The sequence below is a fragment of the Macrobrachium rosenbergii genome, chromosome 51 (genome assembly GCF_040412425.1).
Source record: "Macrobrachium rosenbergii isolate ZJJX-2024 chromosome 51, ASM4041242v1, whole genome shotgun sequence".
Lineage (NCBI taxonomy): Eukaryota > Metazoa > Arthropoda > Malacostraca > Decapoda > Palaemonidae > Macrobrachium > Macrobrachium rosenbergii.
This window is the reverse complement of record NC_089791.1, coordinates 54252883-54259042: the sequence shown is the minus strand read 5'-3', so window position 1 is coordinate 54259042 and position 6160 is coordinate 54252883. Positions and strand designations below refer to the sequence as shown.

Genomic DNA, 6160 nt, shown 5'->3' with positions numbered 1-6160 from the left:
GTTTATATTCGGAAGTTTCATTAAACTATATGTTGAAAATGCAATTAGTTACGTATGAATCCCAGAGTATATCTCTACCAGAAGAACAATATTTCCTCTCTCCACTATACCAATTATTCCAGCTTTTGACGGACGCCGAAAATCGTACATGTAAACGGAGTATCATTTGCCGGAAAAGTTGAGGACAGAGTTTCAAAATGCATGATATTGACGGATAGGTGTAACTTTCGGTTGAATTTCATTTTTTTCTCTCTCTCCCGATTTATGAATTGCCAAAAATTTAGAGCCTCATTTATTATGGGTATGTCTGGTTCCGTTCGATGGTTGTTCTTTATTGTTTGTGATACCTTGTCATGTGTAGATTTATTCAGGAATAAATTTAACGTATGATGAGCCATATTATAAAATATATTTCTCCAGTTCTGGAATACAAAGGTGGAAAACAAGTTCTATATATAACTGAGTTATGAAAACATTCCTTAGGGGTAAATTTAATGAGGCAGAACTGTTACAACTACATACATGAATTGTTATACATAAAGTGTAGAACGAAAATGGATAATGAAATAATAACAACATATAATAAATGAAATACAAAATTTAATAATAATAATAATATTAATAATAATAATAATAATAATAATAATAATAATAATAATAATATATAATAATAATAATAATAATAATAATTTAAAAAACTAGAAAACTGACAAATGTAAAATAAAATGAAAACATAAAACAAATATATAGGAAATAACTAACAGAAAATAGGAACGAAGAACTTTCAAAACAGAATGAAACTTAAACAGATGAAGATGAATAACAAGACATGGAGATCGATAAATTAATAAAAATGAAACTGATAAAAAGGAAATCAAACGAGAAATATGAAACAAAATTATATAATTAAAGATTGAGAAAACTGAAAAAAAAATAATTATTTGAAATATAAAAAATACGGAAGTGAAAGAATGAAAACTGAAATGACAGAAACGAAAAATTAGGAAATGAAAAGTGTCAATAAAAAGATAAAAATGGAAAGTGTATACTGAAAATAAAAAAATTGGACATAAAAAACTTAGGAACGAACAATTTAGAAAAAGGACAAGGAAAACGAAACAGGAAATGAAAAAAAAATGTTATCGTGGGATGAAACGCAGACGCAAATAGAAATGAGAAAAGAAATTCGAGAACGTTCAAATAAACATGGAAAGTCAGTAACGAGAAACAGTGGCATTATTTAGTTTTTGTTTCACTGTATTTTTATTTTCAATGTTTTTAAAGTAGTTATGGTGGAATTTTATAGTGTTTTATGCCACCGAGAAAAAGATGGTGAAATAAAATGAAAAACTGAAAAATAAAAAATTGCATTATCATGAAAGCACTTCTTTTCTAAGCGGGCATATGAAAAGCACGGGCCCTTGCTTAACGAAAGCCCGTAAGTGTGGTAGGTGTGAGAGGGATTAGGTGGCCTGATGTAGGACCTCCGGACTCTGAACCATCAACAGAGACGACCACCAACAGCACTAGGGCCTACTAACTGTAACATCAGTATTATCAAAATAATAATAATTTCGTAAGATCAACAAGAACTTTATCAGAACAGCCGTTATAATAATAATAATAATAATAATAATAATAATACATAATACACAATAATAATAATAACAGAGAACAGAATACAGATTTTAGGCAAAGGCCAATCGCAGGACCTATAAGGTCATTCAGCTGAAACGGAAATTGACAATAATAAGGTTTTAAAGGTGTAACAGGAGGAAAACCTCGCAGTTGCACTATTAAAGTATTGTTAGAGAGGGTGGAAAGTCAGAAGGAATATGAACGAGGTACAGTAGAAAAGGGAATGAAAAGCAGGCTGCAGCTAGGCCGATGAACGCCTTGCAAGACCCTCATATTGCCTACAGTGCACCACATGAGAGTGTACTGATGGGACTACCCCTGAGACAATAATAATAATAATAATAATAATAATAATAATAATAATAATCAATAATAGTAACAGTGGAAACCAAAACGCAATCACACAAAATAAAAGACCAGGGAAGCCTGAAGACTCCCGCAAAAGCAGCTACTAAAGAAATAGGTGCAGCAATCCCTCGAACGCCAGTATCAGATTACCCCTGTATCCGCTAAATAACTTCCTGGCGAGGGCTGGGCTTAGTGGAACCACATTAGAGGTAATCCTGAACGCGAAGCCGTCGGCTCTCTCAAGAAGCCTCGATTAATGAGCTCAAAGGAATGAGCACCTGAGAGAAAGTAAGAGTGCATGAATAAAAAAATATGGGGATCTAGCTTGGTTGGCTCCTACTTGCCTTATTTACTTATTAATTGATTTATTAATTTATGGTTATAAAAACTGGCGTCACAACATCTATGTTCTTGACGACGTAATAAAATTAAATAGGAACTGAGAATATAAATTTAAAAAGAGTTTCATATATATATATATATATATATATATATATATATATATATATATATATATATATATATATATATATATATATACTCATATCCGTAAATACATATATACTATACATACATACATATTCTGCATATGTATATGAATTAAAACTCGAGGAGGCCCGTCTTTTTAGCAAAGATACATAGTTGGTTCTATATACTACAATCCCTCCCCTGAGAATTGTAGCAAGGTTAAAATAATAATAATAATAATAATGTAATATGTAATAATAATAATAATAATAATGATAAATAATAATAATAATAATAATAATAATAATAAATAATAATAATAATAATAATAATAATAATAATATTATTTTGTTATTTTTAACCTTCACTATCGAAGCTGGACGAAGGTTGTGTTCAAAAGGTCATTATATTTGCTTGCTTTTCCACAGTGCCATAGTTATTAATGTGGACAATGAAATTCTGCTGAGGGGTGCAGTATGGACCATGGGGAGTGTCATGGATTTTGCCATGAATCGGATCTAAATGAGGATTCAGATTCAGACCGTCCCTGTGTGTATGTGTGTTTGTGTGTGTATGTCTATTTTGAACACCTGTCCTTGTGTGTGTGTATGTGTGTATGTGAATGTGTGTGTATGTGAATGTGAATGTGTGTGTGTATGTGAATGTGTATGTGTGTGTGTGTTTGCTGAAGTATGCGTTTTCCGTATGACCTTCTAGCTTACTAATGTTTCATCAGAGCATCCAATATATTTGTTATGTTGCAGCATTTCAGAATCGAGACAAAGTAGGGAATTCCTGTCAAGGTGAGGGTGGAGATGCACGACATCATACGAGATAAAGAACAAAAACAAATGGTTTTACTATACAGATCAGTACAAGCGACAAACAAACAATATGGTAAGATGCAAACTCACAGAGTTGTCAAGTTTTTTACATTTGCAGGTGTTTTGCCTTTTGAACAGTCATGTCAGTGTACAAGTACTATAATAAATGTGCATAACGATATGTAGAAAAACTTCCTACTAATCTCCTATTTCTCGTAAACTTAGTTTAATAGTCACTGTATCCCCGTTAGTCAGTTCTAGGACAAAGAAGGCGTCCTGATTAGTATGTATCATGGACATCCAACCTCTCAACATGATGAGAATTCCCCAAGTTTGCCCAATTCCTAAAATGCGAGGAACAGTTATACACGAGCACCGGAAATGAAGCTGTAATGAAAATGAATGCCAAAGAGCTCTTTCAGGATCAAAAAGCTGATCAGATAGTATAAGAATATGAAGAGAAGCAATACAACGAAGTAATGATTGAACAAGGAACAGAGTAGTAGTAGACGATAGAGACAGGCTTATCGATATTGGTGACAATTTTCTTTGGATAATTTATGGCCTGTAATAAGCAATAGGAACCAAATTTGCAGGTGAATAAAGTAGGGTAATAATAATAATAATAATAATAATAATAATAATAATAATAATAATAATAATAATGGTCAGCACACAAACGCGTATGCAACAGAAATGACCACATCGGGATCGAACCCAAGGCTCTCAGATAAATAAAAGACAAAAGTGCTACCAATTGAACCACGACCCAGATGTGTTAAAATTTATCAATAATAACAATAATAATAATAATTATTATTATTATTAATATTAATATTAATATTATTATTATTATTATTATTATTATTATTATTATTATTATTATTATTGTTTTGTTATGATAGTAAATTTCTAAAACATCTAGTTCAGAAAGCCTACATCATAAAAGGCCAGTAATACAAATAAAATAAAGATAAGCAAATCAACAAACATCCATATATACAAAAACATAAGTCAGGAACTGTTAAAAAATGTATGTATATATATGTGTGTATATATATAGATATATATATAATATATATAGATATATATATATATATACAGTATATAATCACAGAAAACTGTACTAAACAAAAGCAGTGCAATCCATCTTAATAGAATCATCACTTTGGAAGCATGTCCATCATCAAAGAGTTTGCAAATTTTTTTAATTGGAGTCCCAGATGGTACTTATTTTCTTTTTCTTTTGCCTGAACATCATATATGTTTACTTATTGTGGTTTATTTTCCTTATCAGATACGTAGTCATTACATTCTGGCTATTATACAACAATGAGTTTCATTAGGAATATAATGATTCCTATTGTGATGAACGTTAAAATTGCTTTCACTAGTGATGGAAAATGGATGTTGAGTCATTCATCTCCATCTTTTTGTTCTGTTTGCAAAAGATATCACAAAATATTCTTCATGGATTCCTGATAAAATGTTTTTGGAAGGGTGAATATAAGCCACAAAAATCTGATTAAACTTTTATATGAATTTGCATAAAAATATAAGATTTTTCACTTTGTTGTTGATGAAAGGCTGCCACTGATGAATGCATGTTACATGCAAAAAAAAAAAATCTTCAGGTTTCCACACAGTTACTTCTAATTAACAGCAGGAGGGGATAATCACTATTATTGACCGAGAAGATGAGAGAGAGAAAAAGAGGAGGAGAAACTCTTCTAAAAATAAGTACCTGGAATGTAATCTTCATACATCACCGAAAAAATATTGCTCAATTGACGCTCAAAATATCCCTAACCGGCAACTTTGCAGTCGGCGTATGCAGAGTTGCCAGTTAGCAATGTGAGGATATTATTTGATAAGACTGCCAATTTCCTTCTCTTATCGCGTAATTGTCGTGCGTCACGAGAATATATACTTGAGACTCCCAAACTTACTAAGACATGCTTTTGTTAATATAGCTTAAGTGCATTTTCTACATGCATATATCGTGAATTGACGCATATGTCTTTACCTATATTTTCTAGTTCTTTTATTCTCATTGTTTGTTCCTCTTTTTTATTTAGGCTTCCTATCCTGTGGAAAGAATACTCTGCAACTTAAACCTTTTTCACCCCTGTTGCACAAGAAAGTACGTCAGCAATAAAAAGGAGAGCAGTAATAGGTCTTTCCCAATAACAACAGCAATATTCTCTTTGACCTATTATTTATCTCGTCAAAGTGCTTACAGATTCATTTTCTATTTCCTGAATAGACTTGAGCTAAACATTCTCATTTCTTACACTTATTCAGATACAGCTGCTAGGGCAGCCAGCAAATGACTGATTTATGATTTATATATATATATATATATATATATATATATATATATATATATATATATCCATATATACCCAGAAACACATACATATAAAACATATAAGCTATATGATGTCACTGTGGTTATTACAATTACACGTGTATGTGTATTCATATATATATATATATATATATATATATATATATATATATATATATATATATATATATATATATATATATATATATACAAAACAGCGATGGCCACAGCCAGATATACATCAATAGGGAGGCTGACATAAAGACTTTGTTAAAAGGGTCAATTTATTACTGACGTTTCGTAATGGCTTCATTACATTTTCGAGGGCTGTACAAAAATAAATAACATAAATCAAAAAAGCTATAAATTTAAATTTAAAAAATAAAGCACAATGGATTACAAATAAAATTTTTTTTTTTATTAAAAATAGAAGGGACAATTAAAAAGGGCAACAAAAAACAAAACAAAATCTCTCTAAAAAATATACAATATAAAAAAATATAAAAAGTAAGCAGATATGGACCCAATCCTA

General features: G+C 30.6%; 1 pseudogene; it reads right to left on the bottom strand.

Annotated features, from left to right (window-relative positions):
• Positions 1-2175: 2175 nt before the first annotated feature.
• Positions 2176-6160, bottom strand: part of LOC136833055 (metabotropic glutamate receptor 4-like) — a 259896-nt pseudogene continuing 255911 nt past the window's right edge.